We start from the raw sequence: 19,068 nt of genomic DNA, 5'->3' as shown, positions 1-19,068 counted from the left end.
TTCGTTTTTTTTAATTTTTTATTTTTTTGCTGCAGATGAAACTGTTCGCGCAGGCGCAGTAAGTGAAAAAACACTGAGTTTAGGGCAGCAGTTCGTAGCTCTGCTTCAACTGCGCGATATAGTCACGAGCAGCGACCAAAATTTCTAACATGCCAGAAATTCATCCGACCATCCGATCACCGGTCGTGAGAGGTTAATCTCCTCTCATTTCCCCCTGTACACTGCACGACAAACGACGCACGACAAAGCTGAAAATCGGCCCGACCCGAAAAAGAGTCGCACGAGTCAGAATTCGGCTCAAAATCGGACGAAAATCGCACAGTGTATGCCCGCCTTAACACACAGCCATGCTGATAAAGAGCCATATATATTGTGATATTGCTCATACACAGAATATATATATAAATGACAAAAACACACAACAAAATTACTAAAACTTTAACTTAAATTAAAATAAAAATGGAAAATATAAACATAAAATCCAGTTAAAAATATGAAAATAAAACCTATATTAGTATCTCATTGATTCTAAAATAACACTCTGGCCCTGATTAGACAGAATAGTGTATTTGTCATCTAAATTTGCAGGAATTTTTATTTTCAGGAATTTTCAGGGATATCTCTTGTTCCTGGGGGTTGTAATTTTACAAAGAAATCAAACCAGACTATTGATGCAACCATTAAGTTGTTTTTGTTTATGTTTATGGTTCATTTCACTCGTTGTTATTTAGCTCTCTCTCTCTCTCTTTTATACAGACATATAAAACTAGAAATCCATGAATGGTTTTGCCATTATTTAATTATTGCACACCTTGTCAGCCTTAATTCAGCAAGTCAGGCATGTAAACAGCCAGTGTGTTTGTGTTTAGAAAGCAGTTTAGAAGAGGGCGGTATATGTGCACCAGATGAGGCAATGTTTAATGAGATTGGGCTTTAGCTGAGAATGAACGAGACTCTGGGACATTCATGCTCGTAGAAGAGGAGGCCTGGTTTTTACGCTAATATGATGCACACATGCCAGTGATTCTGGCAGCTGAATCTGTTTAGCATTGATAAGTAGAGAACAGGATGTTCTCCTATTCTTAAGGAAATGCCATGAAGCAGAAACAGCTTGTTTGGGTGTTTTGTGCTGAATTTGAATCTTGTTTGCAAATTGCAATATCTGCTGGTCACATACTCTTGAATAAATGCTGTATTAATGCAAAAGACAGGCTTTGCTAAACTTCTTTTCGTTTTGATGGATTGGAGCATTTTAAAGTTATCCGAACATGGAGTTCATTATAAGAATTTACTGGTGTATCAACACCGTGGGGAGCGTGGGGCACAACACATTTTGTTTTTGGCTCAATTATAAAAAAAAAAAAATTAAGTTAGATTCATCTTTTTTTTTTACACAAGTATAACATACACATCTCTGCTACAAATGAACACTTTTTTTCTAGGACCTACCATTTTCGTACAGTTGCACTGAAAGTGACAGAAGTGCAAATGTTACAACTTACCACATATGCGGGGTTAATTGTAACAGAGGGGTTAGTTGTAACACTTGTGTGTAACGCACATAATTCAGTACTATTTTATCTGTATAGTTTGATATTGTTTGTACATCTGTATAGATAGATATCCATACATCCATCCCTCATCCAAGCATCCTTCTATTATGGATCAATATCATGGATAGAGATATAGGAAAGGGCTGCACAGTTTTGCAATAAATAAATAAATAAAATCATCAAATATTGTAATTGCTATTGAATTATATTTGTGTGTGGCAGCTGCATGCAAAATTATTATTATTAATAATAACAGTAATAATAATAAAAACGAGCTCAAAATCAAATTTTAAAGAGTTTATTGCATGACAAACAGGCTTTTTAATAAATAAACAAGTGATCAATGCATAGTTAACAAATGTGAAAAAAATCATACTTTGACATTTCAATTCCAGCATTGTTTGTGAAAGTCCAACAAAGTTAAATGTGGCAAAATAAATATATAAATAAATACTCAAACCTGAAAAGTTGTGTGGCTCCCTGTTTTCATTTCATTATCGTTGTACACTTGGCGGCTTAGTTGTAACACTGTGCTACAACTAACCCCGCTGTATAAAAAATATTTTAAGCCTAGCTAACAGTTTCAAAATGGTGCTATGTTTTAGCCATCAAGACGGTGATTAAGGTAATATAAAGTTAGATTTGGTGACGTACACACCCAACTCAGAAACCGAAAAAAAACGTATGATGAAAAAATGTACTTGCATGGTGTCAAAACACTCTTTGTCCAGAATCTTCACGAAATCTTATCAAAACTTTCCACAAATCAGCGGGAGAAAAAGAGCGGAAACACAACCTGCTTGACCCTGACTAACTATGTAAGGTCCGTGTTACATTTAACCCCACGTTAGGTTGTGCCCCGCCCTTTCCTAGCTAAGAGCCTCTAGTCTACGTTTTATTACAGCACTTTTTATATTATTGTCCTTTTAGATTGAATCTCTTGTGTTGTTGAAGTTATTGTGGATAAAAGTGTCTGCTAAATGAATAAATGTAAAAGTAACTTTTCATTGTTGACGGCTGATTTTCAGGTAAGCTGTTTTTGACTAGTGTTACAAAGGTCACAGTCTCTCTTTACAACTTCAGGTTATGGCCATTGTGTTAGCTTTCATTGCTCTTTTTTTTTCTTTTTTGGTAAAACTAATGGTTGTGAGAAAATATTCCATCATTTTGGGGTTAGTATACCCTGGGAGCCCCTTAGCAGCTTTGTGCAACTGGAATTTTTCATCGACCAGAAACAGCAGAACAGTGGTCAAAACTGACTGTTCAGGAAATTAAAACCAGGTTCATTTGAGGGCAAGGATTTTTCACTGTAACATAAGATTGGTATTCTTAATTTAACGCACTGTCTTATTGTAGTTAAGTAAGCTCCGGTGAATGCTTAGGCTAATGGCTTTGGCTTACTGCTGTTTTGAGATCAACAGAGGATATTCATTGAAAGACTGAGGAAAATAACGACGCAATAGTGAACACAATATCCTTAATCAGAGAGAGACATAAGAGAGGTAGGGAATACCACAGTTTGCTATAAATCTATATCTATATATCTTGGTATTTTATTACTTTTATTACTTACAAATTTTTTAAATAAGAAACTTCTTCAAATTATGTCATCTTTGTCTAAATAGAGGTACAAAAGCAATATTATAATCTGTCCAAGAATAATCTTTAAAATCACACTGTGCTGCAGACAAGTTCCTCTAATTGAAGAATCATTCATACTGTACATTCAACATTCAAATTAAATCACAACACTGACTCTTAAGAAATAGCAGAATGTTTGATTACGTTAAACTAGCATCAGCGCTCCTTTGAAATTTGAACTTAAAACACCACAGGTAATTGGAGACTAGACAGACAGAGGAAGTAGAGCTAGATCATAAATGACAAAGGGGTGAAAGTATTGTAGAGGTCTCCAGTCCCCCCCAGGACCCCCCATCAGTTATAGGCCTGTGGGATGCCTTTCCAGAACTCTGGCTAATTTTACCATCCGAAAGTGTGATCCCTGTTCTCCTGCACCCATTGACACTGGGCTCCTCGGAGAGGAATAGTCTTTCACTATGAAGCAGTATGTTGCCCATTAAATGTGTTTTTTCACAGAGGGTGTTTGCTTTGATCTCTGGATTCATTAGTATGTGTGATGGAGTACATACTGTATGTCACCCTCTGTTCTTCTCAGCCGCTGAGCTGTTGAACAGGGTTCTAAAGACTTAAATTAGTGAAGTTGTGATTATTGCAACAGTAGGCTATTTTATGTTTTGACATGTTCAGCTTTTGGCATCCATCCATCCATCCATCCCTCCCTCCCTCCTTCTATCTATCTATCTATCCCCCTGTGGTGAAAATTAAGTTTTTAGTGTTGTTTATATGTCTATGTGGTGTTTTTAATATGCTTTAAAACTACAATATGTATTTTTTCGCTGCCAGAGGTCGCATTTTTAAAACAATAACGCTATGAAGGAGAGTGGCACGATGGGAGATGCCGTTTTCAGCATTCAGAGATGTTCGGTATAATTTGTATAATTCACGAATCATGTTCACGGATGAGGTAATAAATTAGTTTTTTTTATTACCTGTACATTTGATCTCACTATTTTATGTCATCGTAATGAATTAGCTGCAAGCAACGTGAAATGTAATGCTGTATTAGCCTGTTACTGATATGTGACTATTTGTCAAACGATTTGGTGGGTTAATGTTTCAAAGGAACTGTTTTTCTGTACTCGCAATCAATAATCGTGATCCATGATGACTGAATGACACAACAGCTGTGTGCAAGATACTAGGCTATATCATAGACACAGTAAATATACATAGACTGCTAGATAGCTATTGGTGGCTTGTATAGCGACCCATTGAAACGGCCGCTAATGCCACAAGCGGAAACCGAGGATAGCGTGGATATAGGCGACAATGACAAGGGACGAGCCATTATGTAAAACTGGATTTTCTCTGGATTTACAAATCCTTAGGAGCTTTTGTGATAATGTAAGTACACAACTGCATGAAATAGCTATATCACACAGTGAAAGAGGGTTTGAATATTTTATTACAAATAATTTTTTTAAACAAAAAAATATTTGTCACAAGCTACAACAAATCACTTCAACGTGCTGGTTGGCTTTAGCATCATTAACTAAGGTGCTAAGCAGGGGAGTCTAAAGAGCCCCTATATATTTTTCTGTTGATATGAAAAATCTGGTACTTTTAGCAATATAGCGGGTGAATTATGTACAGTATATGATGTATATTACGATGGTATGATGAACTATATGCCTTTCTCCACTGACTTTCTGAGTTGTTCAAATCATTTCTGATGATTATTAGATGGCAGACTGAGATGGTGAATGGGAACATAGTATGTGTAACATTAACAACACATTATTAGTTGTTTGATAACATAGTCAAGCAAAAGGCTAACCATATTAATTACTGTTAAGTGTCCGACATTGTAAAGAGCGATATCATTGTGCAGCGTTTACCTCAGTAAGTTGGCTGAGCCTGAGTGAATCTCTGAGCTGGTGTGGCTGTGAGAGAGTGGAGGCGGGGCTAATTAACATATTCATGGTTCTGCCTATATTAAATGAAGCAATTGGTGTAGAGTTACATTCAAGCTATTTTAAAGCATGACAAAAAAAAATTTCACTATGTCATTTTGGTGATCAAAGATGAGTTTTAAGTGATAAAATGATTAACTACAGGGGGACTTTAAAACTTCTATTAAAAAAAAAATGCATTAAATTGATCAGAAGTGTCAGTAAAGACACTTATAATGTTACAAAATATATTATTTTGAGCACCAAATCTGCATTTTAGAATGATTTCTGAAGAATCACGTGACACTGAAGACTGGAGTAAGGATGCTGAAAATTCAGCTTCGCCATATAAAAATAGAAAACACTTATCTTAAATAGTAATAATACAAGACACATCAATTTACAGTCCACTCTTTTCTATCAAAATGTTCTTCTGCAGTCAACATGTGACTCTTCTTGTTCTTTGTGAGCTTCTAAATAAAAACATACATAAAATCTTCCTGCTGAGCCACACGGAAACATAGACACGCATATGATCCACATATGCTCCAACATTGCATTCCAAATATACAATTTTTGTGTACTAGGATCCACTTACACATATGGACATGTCTAAAATGGCATTTAGAGGAAGGCAGGGTCAGCTAGATGCATGCTGTTTGAGTCTTTTTGGACACATAAGAGTGTAAAACTTGAATGACCTCCTTAGGCCTAATGTGAGTTAGGAAAGAATTGACAGTATTACATTTTGGGCCTGATTAACAGATGGAAAACAGATGCAAAGCTAAATTAATGACATGCAGAGGCAAAGGATTGATTTGATTTCAAATATTTAATCAGTGAGATATTTTATATTCTGCGGCCAATTCAAGCTTTCAAGCCGAGTCACATTCAAGACTCTTCTCTTTTTCGTATATATATGTTTTGCCATTTATCATAGGATTTATTATGCAAGAGGAAAAATGTGTTATTTAAAGCTACATATAAATGAATAAAAAAAAATAATAATTCTCAATCGCTTGGCACATTTTTCAAAACAGTCTTAAAATTATTTCTAAACTGAAAGAGCAATTGTCACAACTATTTGATGGAACAATAGAACTCTATAGCATGTCTGCAAAAACCCAAACCTTTTAATTCATGCTCCAACACAAAATATTTCTATTTCCAATAAATGTTCTTTTGAATTTTCTATTCATCATGAAATGAATCATTTCATAATCAAATGTTTCCTGAGTAGCAAATCAGAATGATTTCTGAAGGATCATGTGACATTGAAGACTGGAGTAATGATGCTGAAAATTCCATTTTACCATCACAGGAATAAATAAATTTTTTTAAAAATATATTAAAATAGAAAACAGTTATTTTAAATTGCAGAAATATTTCACCATATGTGACCCTGGACCACAAAACCAGTCTTATTGGTAATTTGTTTTTTAATTGAGATTTATACATCATCTGAAAGCTGAATATATAATCTATATAATATTTCCATTGATGTATGGTTTGTTAGGATAGGACAATATTTGGCCGAGATACAACTATTTGAAAATCTGGAATCTGAGGGTACAGAAAAATCGAAATATTGAGAAAATCGCCACAAATATACCCATGCAACATAAGACATAATGTTGCATAAGGTTTTGTGATCCAGGGTCACATATTACCATTTTTACTGTGTTTTTGATCAAATAAATGCAGCCTTGGTGAGACATTGAAACATTACAGATCCTAAACTTTTGAACGGTAGTTAAACTAAGGTCAATAACGAAATTTAAAATCTCAAAGTCATTGTGTCAATAACTTGGCCAATGCCAACAAAATAGCAAGTGTTTTTGTCATCGTGTGAGCCATACTGGTCAGAATGTTTTTGTATTTTCACCATTGCAAAATTTGTTATATACAAATTTCATGTTTGTTCTACTTTTGTTGTTGACATTGACTGCTTATATACAAGGATGCCAGTTGTGTCTAGCTGAATGCTCTTGTGTATCACTCTGACCTTTTTTGATACAGATTACAACAGCAGGTAAAAATTTACTAGGAAACGTCAATTCTGTAGAACACAAAAAGAAAGTGAACATTTGTATTTGGGCCATTCTACAGAATTGGTGCAAACTGCTGTCCCTCATCCAAAAAACACATTTGAAAAGCATTTAATTATTAAAATCTTAGATGTTTACTAAGATCCTTCAATTATCTATTGAAACCCACAATAATAATTAAGATTTCAGTAAGCTTTATATATATAAAATCATCATTTATGGGCTACTTTCAATTAGGACGTGGCTGTCCCAAACCCTAACCCCTAAATTTCAACTTGTGAAAATGATATTGAAAAATGTTTTGCAAATTTTTCCATTCTTGTTTTTAAAAAAAATATTTTTGTTGTTTAAAAAAAAAATGAAGTTAAAAAAAATATTTATTTTATATTTTATTTTTAAATCATGAAACTTTATCTAAAAAAAAAACGTGTCTTGCATTTTCATGTCACTACCAAAACAGTGAATGTTGTAGTCCATTGACTGAGACTGATTTTAACCACAGCCCTACATTTCTGATCAGGAAATATTCCTGTGTCCCTCTCTCTCATGTGCTATATGGTGAGTAGATTGATCCCATCATTTTGAGGTAAATGTGTTCTAAAGTTTAAAAATCTGTGTGTAACTTTAAGGAATGTCATTACCAAACTCATTTTTTCTGCTATTGAGAAAACTTTTTTGGATGTTATTCCATAAAATTTCGTTGTTATATGTGTTCAACTGTTCTGACCAGTGATTGCTAACCATGTGCTGATTAGCATCTTCGAGCTAGGCTCAAAAGTATCTAAAATTGTCACTACCAAAACAGTCACAACCGAAACATGTCTTAAAGTTTCGGTTGTGACATTATTGTTTTGGTAGTGACGAAAGGGAACACATAATCCTTTATTTGGAGGAATAAACTACATTTTAGTACAGTTATGCAAATAATTACTACTGTAGTATGTTTTAGTAGTGTTTTAGTGTTTTAGTATGCAAGATTCTGTTAAAATTCAGTAATGAGTTGAGGTTACAATTACTTAAAGGTGGGGTATGTGATTTGCAAAACGGCTGGCAGATTTTGAAAATACACAACTCAAATGGTCCACCTTCTTTCCTTTGACTCCACCCATTCAAAGAACATGAGGGGGATTGGGGGAGGGGGGTATGGTACGACCGTTTCATTGACACACTTACCGTCCAATGATTCTAGGAGGTGGTCTTGGAAATGATTGGCTGGAGTTTTTCGAGTCCTGCCCGTTCCACAGATGATTAAATTGCTTAATTTTCATTTCAGTGCTTCTAACTCAGTGGCTGTAAGGGGGTTAGGAATAGGATTTCAAAGTTGAAGAGTATCAGTGAATTATCTGACAGGGAGCAAAGACATGTCAGAAAAGCATGGAGGAAAACAATACACACACACACACACACACACACACACACACACACACACAGTTCAGTGGTTCTGGAGATTTATCTGAATGAGGAAAATTATTCTGAAATTAATGTTTTACTAGTGCAAAATGCCCATACAAAATCAGTTTTTGTGTGTGTGTTTTTAGTAATTGTTGGTTTGGTGTGTTTGAGTGCTCATTGTTACAATTACACAGCAAAAGTTCAGTGACATTTTTATTTGTGCATGGTAGAAAGCACAAACTGAACTCCAAGAAAACGCTATGCTTGAGCAAACAGTTTGTGAATAGGCTACTACAAATGATGGCTGTGAAAGAGACTGTGAACGCATTGAATAGGATATGTTTAGTTGGTGAATAGCATAGGCTACTATTACACAGTAGCGATAACGTTAAGCGCACCAGAATGAAATATAATATTCAGAAGTAAACAGCATAGCTGACTTACAGATTCAGTTTACATCCACAAATGAATAAGCACGTCGATTCAGGGAGCAGTGCAAAGTGCCCGTGCAAAATCAGTTTTTGTGTGTGTTTTTAGTAATTGTTGGTTTCTTGGTAAAGAAAACACATTTTTACTCAAATTAATCAAAATGGATTTATCACGTTTTGGAACCAAACTATAATATTCAGAAGTAAACAGTGTAGCTGACTGAGTGTTTATGTCAGAATGTTTATTGTTAAACCACAACCTTCTAAAAATGATATATTTAACAATATCTTTAGCATTTCTCATCCAAACAACGTCAAACTTGGCACTGCGCTTACTCGTGCCCGTAGCAAGACACCTGTCGAGTTTGAAATCCATCGGACTAACGGTTCGAGAGATATGCGAATAACAGACACACACACACACACACACACACACACACACACACACACACACACACAGACAGACACACACAGACAGACAGACGTTTCTGTAATTTATAGATAGATGTAAACACACACACACACACACACACACACACACACACACATACAGTTCAGTGGTTCTGGAGATTTATCTGAATGACTCATAATCAAAATGTTGAAAATGTGAAAATAAAACAAAGTGGTTCTGAAACAGTCTACATTGTAAGTTGTTGTTTTTTTAGGAAGAAAAATCTATGAGCATACCTCTTCTCACTTGCACCTCAAGACCCAAAGTATAGAATAGCTCAGAAGAAAAGAACCAAAGTGTTCTTATAAGATATTTACTGTCAGATGTGTGTCTGCTATATGTACTGACTGCATATGTGCATCATAGTTATTTATTTATTTTAACATAAAATGTGGACAGTCTGATTCAGCCATGGCAAACTAAGTATTGTGGTCACTACCAAAACATTACTGTCACTACCAAAAATGTGCAGTCACTACCGTAACATGGGATGTTTTGTCAAAAATAAAGTATATTGAATTATCAAATAAGATGTTATGATAGTGTTTGGTTCAATGTATATTCAAACTAATGAATCCTTAACTTTGAAATCAGTATGATAAACTTTATGCCTTCTATAAAGAAAGATTGGGTTCAAAATACAACAAATCTCATAAATTAAACTTAAAATATTATTAAAATTATAATCTTTATTGATTTAACCTGTAAAAATATTTGTCAAAAATAGAAAAAATAGATATTTATAAGGTAGATGTAAACAAAATCTTAATAGGTCATTATAAGCCTTCTTAATAAATTATTTAATATTGTGTTTTGGTAGTGACAAATTTGGGGAGAAGGAAAATATTCCAGCATTTTCTGAAAACACAATATGAGAATTAACTGCACAATTACTAGAAAAGCGTACCTTGGATATTATACAATTTGCATACATGCAAAATTTGTGGGAAAAAACAAAAAAATTCAAGATGTTTCCAACTCTGACTTTGCACCAATTCTGTAGAATGGCCCATTTATGTTTGTAGAAATGTGTTACATGTAAACTGAAAATGCACAGTTGTTTGTTACAAACTTGGATTGGTTGATTAGTAAGATTGTAATTACTATTTACTTACAATGACAGGCTATTTGCCAGTTTAACATACATTACAAACATCCCATGTCAGATAAGTATGGAATATACAGTTGTGGTGAGTTTGACAATTTCAATGGGAATCAACTAATCAGTTTTGATCAACAAGCCATGTGCATTTAGTCATTGTGCAAATTGTAGACAATTGTTCTTTTGCACACAAAACACATGCAATTAGCTTAAATAAATAAGAAATTCAAATCTGATGTGAACAAGAAACTAATTGTTTAAAGATCTGAATGTATTGTTTTGAGAAAAAAATCTCATTCAAGAGCCAAAGCGATTGAGAAAAACTGTATTAACTATAAGTATTAGTTTTAAAATAGTATTAAAAATACATACTCCAAACAGTGTTTTTGCTTTCCCTTGATTACAAGATTACAGATACACTAAGTCTGTAATAATGATTTAATTATATAATTATAAAAAATATGATATTTCTATTGTTGTTTTTGTTGTTGTTATTCCCTTATTTTTATTACCATATTACACTTATTCATCTGTACATGTTCACTTGTGCAGTAGAAGTGTACAGTATCTTGAAACCCTATTTTTCGAATATTTATTTATTTATTTAAGGGGATTGATCTTGTTAATGACGTCAATGACATCCGCACTAATAAGACAAGATTACCAAAACTTCCTCCGGAAGTAACTTTTATGCTTAAGCAGTTTTATGCTTTAACCGCTAGAGGGCCAAATGGTGTAGCTTTACAATATTTTAAAAATATATATATACATTTCACCACTATAACTAAATTTTGTCCTGTTAACAATGAATATGACATCACCATAAAGAAGTAGGCATTATGAATGCAGCTGTATTTACATTTCTAGATAATGATTACATACTGAGATGTATTCCAGTGAAGGTTTTATTTGTTGTACTCATGATTTACAGTAGCTATACAATTACTGTACATCTGGATATATCCCAGTGGGATGTGACTACAGGGAGTCATGAATCAGCCTCTGATCTGAGACGAAAGGCAGAACGCTTGTATTAGATGTCTTCAAGAAGCTTTCAATTATACAGTGATGAAAATTATAGATGTGCCTTTCAAACCAACTTTAACAAACTGCACTAAAACTACAGTAACATTATAATCTAGTTTAGACCCCCTGTAAAATGCCACTGGGAGGAAATTCACAAATGTCTGTAAGAAACAACCGTGAAAGACTGCTCACATGGTTTCAATAAGATCAGAGTAGGACAGCTAATTAAGTCCTTTAAACTTTAAATAAATCTTCTTTTTTTTTTTTTTTTTTTTTTACTAAAATAAATAGATTATTACTTTGCATTGTTATGAAAATATCAAACTGAATCTTTTAATGTGTTATCATATTTTGATCCATTTCTTGCTTCTAAAGTTATTTTGAAGTACTTCTGCATTAGATACATTAAATGATTAGTTCACTTCAGAATTAAAATTTCCTGATAATTCACTCACCCCCATGTCATCCAAGATGTCTTTCTTTCTTCAGTCAAAAATAAATTAAGTTTTTTGAGGAAAACATTCCAGGATTTTTCTCCATATAGTGGACTTCAATGGCAACCAATGGGTTGAAGGTCCAAATTGCAGTTTCAATGCAGCTTCAAAGGGCTCTACACGATCCCAGCCGAGGAATAATGGTGTTATCAAGAGAAACGATCTGTCATTTTCTAAAAAACATAAAAAATTTATATACTTTTTAACCACAAATGCTCATCTTGCGGAGCTCTGCGTTGCGCCCCGCATTACATAATCATGTTGGAAAGGTCAAGCGTGACGTAGACAGAATTACCGTGGTAGGGCGACAGACTCCAATCTAATTTTCTCCTCCAACTTCAAAACTTCAGATCGTTTCTCTAGATAAGACCCTTATTCCTTGGCTGGGATCGTGTAGAGCCCTTTGAAGCTGCATTGAAACTGCAATTTGGACCTTCAACCCATTGGTTGCCATTGAAGTCCACTATATGGTGAAAAATCCTGGATTGTTTACCTCAAAAACCTTCATTTCTTTTTGACTGAAGAAAGAAAGACATAAACCTCTTAGATGACATGGGGTTGAGTGAATTATCAGGCTATTTCAATTTTGAAGTGAACTAATCCTTTAATATGAACATAATTTAAGACACTGTTGCTTAATCGTTCATTATTAATTCATATTCTAGTAATATAATTGTTTTAATTGTTTGAGTATCAATTGGTTGTTGTTAGTTCCCTGACGTCCTGGCCAACTAACTGCATACTTTTTGCTTGAAAACTCTCAACTGTAAGCAAATAAAGACCATTATTGTTATTATTTCCCCAGAGAGGAATTCAGGTTGCTCTGTGTATCACTTACTTAAACCATTATAATGGCTGGGTTGGTTAACTTTCCAAGCAAATCATTGCCATATGACACAGTGGCCATATCATTGCAAGGTGGGCAACTTTAGGTGCAGGGTATAAAGTTTCATTGCTGTTATTGAGTATTCAAGCCGAAGGTTCACATGTGTGTCTATTTAAACAATGACCCTGTCATCAATGGCTGGAAGACATGTAGCTCTCTCTGTTAGACTGTCTGTGATGATGAGGGTTACTCTCATGGAAAAATGTTGATTTAGCATGACTTAGAATAGTGATCTAGTGGACAGAAGAACATGTTGAGTTCTCTCACGGTTACATTTTCCATGATTTTAAGATGGACACAGCATCAGTGGCTGTGATCAATAAAAAGATGCATTTTCTGAAGAACATGATTGTTTCTCTCTCATGTCAAATTATACCATAATTCTAGGGTGTTCTGGTTGGTTCCTCTGCGGTGTCTTATGGGTCAAAAGAGCGTGACCCCAAGGGTGTTCTGGGTGATTGCTAGGGGTGGCAGATGAAAACTAGATCCCTTAGAAAGCTTTTAGTGTGAGCAAAAGTAATAGTGACGCTCGTCTTAACAAAACCCGCCAATACCATATACTGTAGGATCAGTCTGTGTATTTGTACTTTAAGAGGTTGAGAATTGTGCAGGGCTCTGTTTAAGAATATGAGAAGGTGATTTTGAACGAACACAGCTTCAGGCAGAAAAAAATAAACAATAGACATACGCAAGAGACAAATAAATAGCCAAACAAGGAAAGGGACAGGGAGAGGAGGAGTACAAGACTAGAGTTGTACTCCTCCTCTCCCAGTCCCTTTCCTGTCTTTGTGTTCTATATAAGAGCAGTCCTAGTGTTTGCTGATTGCTTCCACATGCTACTAAACACACATAGACTGAAGAGATGGGGAGCAGACTTTCAATGTGTGCGAATATGAATGTTCCCGTTAAGAGAGGTCTCTGAGACTCTATTAATCTCACACTGTGTCGCAGACAGCTTGGACGTCTGGTGGCTTCATCTGTTTTGACCTATTGGGATGAAACAATTTGCTTGCTTTTTTTGGAGACTTCTCTTATGCAGCAGCTAAGGCATGTAGGAATTGTCTAGCCTGCCATTTGGCACTAGGATTTTGATTGCAATCTTGAATTGTGACTCATTTTACCGTCAGCATCAGGTTGACAAAGGGAATAGAAATATTTAATAATTCAATATGTATTCCATTTGGCTGGAAATAATGTTCTTGCATAGCTAATGTAATAGCACTTTAGTGGGATGAAAGAAAATTTTAGGAATAAATGTATCTTCATTTTCCTTCAAATGGAGACAGACTATGGACCTGAAATAAAAGCAGGTAGCAATTTGTAAGTCAATGCAGAGGTACATTTTACCTCATCATTATTGTCCCCTAAAGAGTGCAACGATGTTAGCAATAATAGATCTTCCAGGTTGTGAAAGAATTTTTGAATAATACTTGATGTATAGTTTTTTTTTTTTTTTTTATGTAACTTCTCTTTGCCTTTTAAGTAATTTTATTTAAATCAAAAAGAAGAAAAGAATGTTCTTTGGAAAATATTGCATTTAATAAATTCTACTTTTTCATGCAGACCTCGAAAAGAGGAATGTATCAGGTATTATGACATTAAAAACAGACGATGTACAGCAAGCTCTGTGTCAGACTCACGATGGCCTTTAACACTATAACAATCTCTGCTACACCATTTGACCATGTTCAGACACGAGCACAAGACACAATACACAAGTTTTAGACAAACAGATTATTGGTTTTAGTGGAGCGGCTAAGTGATATAATCGTTCAGTTTATGATACAAGCGTTAAAATTGGCATGAGCAGTCTCCATGGGTCACTTGACAAGAAAATTGTCCGAGCCACTTGAAATTTCAAGATTTTTAATTTTTCATGATGGCTGACACCTTAGTGGAGCAGTTAAGTGATATAGTGGTTTATTTGGTGATACAAGCATGAAAATTGGCATGAGCAGTCTCTGATGGTCACCAGACAATAAGCCACCCACAGCTACTTGAAATTTCAAGATGGCGGACATTTTTCAAGATGGCCGACACCTTAGTGGAGCAGTTAAGTGATAGTGGTTTATTTGGTGATACAAGCATGAAAATTGGCATGAGCAGTCTCTGTGGGTCACTTGACAATAAGCCACCTACAGCTACTTGAAATTTCAAGATGGCGGCCATTTTTCAAGATGGCCACCACCTTAGTGGAGCAATTAGGCTCATGGCAATTTTCATGCTTGTATCACCAACTAAATGATTTCTTAAGCCTAATTGCTTCACTAAGGTGGTGGCCATCTTGAAAAATGTTGTCAAGTGACCCACAGAGACTGCTCATGCCAATTTTCATGCTTGCATCACCAAATAAACCACTATATCACTTAACTGCTCCACTAAGGTGTCGGCCATCTTGAAAAATGGCCGCCATCTTGAAATTTCAAGTGGCTCGGACAATTTTCTTGTCAAGTGACCCATGGAGACTGCTCATGCCAATTTTCACGCTTGTATCATAAACTGAACGATTCTGCCAAACATAAGCACTTAGCCGCTCCACTATTTAACGTATAGTTGATTTTTTTCTTAGTTTTGTTTATTGGTTTAGAAATGTTAAGGATAGGTGTGCTGTTATGTGATGAGACTTTTTTTGGTGGGGTAAAAATATCACAAGTTTACATTGAAGAACTGCACATTAGCAACCACTATATAATGCCCGAATAATGGCCCAGAAGACCATAGCATCTGCCTAACTACGCATCAGAACACCCAAGCAACAACCCAAATGTTTTGGTGGCAGGTTTGGAATTTCATTCTGAAAATGTAGGTAATCTCGAAATACAAATTGGTATGTGTTCCCTGGCTTTGTGTTTCATGTGTTTTGTTAATTGGACTTTTAGTTTGCATTTTACCCTGTTTCCTGTCCTGTGTGCCATTATTGTAGTCCTTTGTAGTTTTTCTAGTTGATCAGTTCTGTGATTATTCCCAGGTGTGTCTTGTTTGCCTTGTTTGTTTCTTGTTGATTCTTGTCGATGTTTTGTTTGGGTGCTCATTCTGTTTCCCTGTTTTTCCAGTTCCTGATCTAAAGTGTGACCATAATTTTATTATATTTAAATGACATAAAACAACAAAACAGCTGACATCAAACATGCAAGTATGTATTCCATTATGCACTGAGATTTCAAATATGATTTTCAAATATTCTTCACTGTAAAGTTCCTTTGATACAGTATCTTTTGGCTTTCATGAAGCTGAGAAGCATTACAGATTAGTCTCAGTTTGACCATCAGGACTTTAATTGTAATTTGTTTGAAGCTGGAGAGCAGTAGAGTAATTTATATACTGTTGTAAAGTTATGCACATGATCGGCGGAGTTCATTAGCACCACTGTATATTGCTGTACATGTATTGGTGAAACATTCCTGTGACATTTTAATGGGGAAAAACAACGCTACATCTAGTTAAGTGTATTTCTCATAGAGGTCAGACCGAAAACCATGAGAACTGTGTTACTGTATGCATGAGATAGTTAAAAATAAATTAGCCTCTCTGCCCTTTGTTCCCAGGACCGTTCTTATCCGAGTCCTACTGTGTGTATGAGGAATTGCAGCGGATTTCTCTTGATTCATAGTGCAATTACATTTTTCATTCCCCATTCGGCGTGTTATCTCGTAAACTCTTTCTTTTCTAATGGATTCTATTTTGGAGGAATGACTGAATACATGGATAAAATCATTTCGTATTGTTGCCGGGCTCCATATGGACCAAATAACTTTTATTCACTTCACATCTGCGTTTCCAAAACTCATTTCACATTTTGAATTGTTGGTTTGGTAAATGATGTTAATGGATTTTCTTTAAAAATCGTAAGTTTTTCTCGAAAACCACCTCAAGTTTCTCATGAAAAAGATCACAATAACAAACGAATAACGAGTAAATTAAACAAAATGAAAAACAACATATTGCTTTGTCTTTGTGACCTTTCCTGTCTGTAACTCAGATGTTACTTCAGAAAACTCATTACATTGGTAATGAGAGACCAAATATCCTGTGGTTCTTCATTAAGGGATTGCTACCTACAATAAGAAGTCTCCTCTTCAAACAATGTTTCGCACCAGTGACTTCAAAGCCATATTTTCAATATTAAAATACTTTATATACCAGCTCAATGTGCAGAGATAACTATAAATACGTAATTTGTATAATGTTTTTTATAGTTCAAGCAGGGCGGGGCCGAGAGCCTTGGGAACGGAGCGGACCAGTCTCAAGTCTCATGGAAGGAGATCCGGGAGGATAAAAGGAGGAGTGACGACAGTGCAAGATGAGAGAGGACCAGGCCTGGACTATATGTTGTGGTTTTTTGTTTACTTTCGTATTGTTGATTGTTTATTTGGGTCATTAAAATTATGTTGAACGTTGAGCGGTTCCCGTCTCCTTCTTCCCTGAGACTTTTGCTACAATTTTTTTTTGCTTTTTGCTACAATTCATTTTGCATGTGTTAAAAAAGTATTTTCACCGTAGTTCTCAAATCTCATTTGCACTAATAAAAAGGATTTTCAAAACGCTAAAAATGATTTCGGTCTCTTCCAAAGTGTTCATGGCTTTTTAATTTTTTTTTATTGTTGCTTTTATTTTTTTTTGTAGCTTGACAGCCTCTGGTTGTTATTTGTACTGTGAACATTCTTCAGGCAATCTGCTTCTGTGTTACAGAAGAAAGAAAGTCATACAGGTTTGGAAAAACATGAGAGTGAGTAATTGATGGCAGAATTTGTATTATCAGGTGACCATACATAATTTAGCTGAAAGGGTTAGTTCACCCAATAGTAGATAGTTCACTTCCATAGTGTTTTTCTCACTATGGAAGTCAATAGGGCCCATCAACTGTTTGGTTACTGACATTCTTCAAAATGCCTTCTTTTGTGTTCAGCAGAATAAATAAATTCATACAGGTTTGGAACAACTTGAGGGTGTAGTAAATGAGTAAATGATGACAGAATTGTTTTTTTTTTGGGGGGGGGGGGGGGGGGGTGAACTGTCCCTTTTTAGTATAGCTTTTCATAGTGATTTAACATCCTCCACATGTTATTTGAACCAATTTCCTTGAAGCATAGACTACTGAGTTTTTGAAATTGAAAAGTTATGCCTTTCATGCCATGAGCATACAGTATAAATGATATGTTATATTGGAAAACCGTGTCCATTTCCATTAAGCGTAGGATGAAGTGAACCATTTGGCTGCTTGATGCTTGTGAAGCTAAAAGTAGATTCAAGGCATCATGATCTAGCGAAGCCATCTGTAGCGACGAGGCAGAGCGCTCATATCTCAGAGCTGTCCTTTGGCTGTCTAACACAGCTCATTATTGTTTGTATATAAGCTACTGTGTGTTTACGGTCTGTGATTATCCAAGCACAGCTGCCAAGGTACAGTGATGTCCAGATGGTTCAGACTCAGATTTTCACTGTCTTACCCGTGCAGACTGACTATACGCCATGTGTGCAAATAGACAAGTGACAAGTGGCAATGACAAGTGGCAAAATGGCTTTGAAATTATATTTAACCCTGTTTATTCTGCATGGAAAGCACAATTGTTTAATTGTCTTCCAAAATTGTTTTTAATTCATTCATTTCAAATTGAACATAGGTGAAAAATTGCTTGTGGCAGTTCAGTGAGGGAGTCAACAGTGAAATCGAAGGATCCTCTAAGTCTGATTCAAACCGCTAACTCAAGCCAGTTCAAGGCTGCCTCATGCATTCTTTTGACAGACTCATTAACAAGAACCGGATCGTAGTAATTTGTCCGTGAATCGGACATCAAGACTTGTCATTGTTTTGTGCCAGAAACACTGTTGCGAAGTCTAACATGATATCTGACTAAACCTCAAGTTGTCCAGATTGTTGTCAATAATGACTATATTTTAAATTACTGTCAAAAATATACTTCTTTTTTTTTTTTTCATATTTGCAACCATTTGTCCAGTTAGCTCCTGATGGTAGATGCTGTACAACATTCTGAATCCCAATTGGATTCTAACCTTAATTTTTAAAGAGGCCATGATAGAGTAAATGACCCCCTTAAGGACTGTGTAATTGTTTTCTGTGAAACAAAAGTTAAATGTGTCTAGTTTTCAGTGACAATGACATAAATTATAAACCAAGTGTGAAAAATGTCCAGAGT

At 35.3% G+C, this 19,068-nt stretch overlaps 1 long non-coding RNA gene across 1 annotated transcript in view; it reads left to right on the top strand.

The window, feature by feature from the left end:
- The window catches only part of LOC311089400, a 58,615-nt gene extending 41,211 nt beyond the window's left edge, over positions 1-17,404 (top strand). The window contains exon 3 of the long non-coding RNA XR_014607686.1: positions 17,110-17,404. This is a non-coding gene — a long non-coding RNA (uncharacterized lncRNA). The remainder of the gene's footprint in view (positions 1-17,109) is intronic.
- The last annotated feature ends 1,664 nt before the right edge of the window (positions 17,405-19,068 follow it).

The sequence above is a fragment of the Abramis brama genome, assembly GCF_963993115.1.
Source record: "Abramis brama genome assembly, chromosome: 9".
In the NCBI taxonomy this organism is placed as follows: Eukaryota; Metazoa; Chordata; class Actinopteri; order Cypriniformes; family Leuciscidae; genus Abramis; species Abramis brama.
Note: the sequence above shows the minus strand (reverse complement) of the source record. Positions and strands in the feature narration are given on the sequence as shown.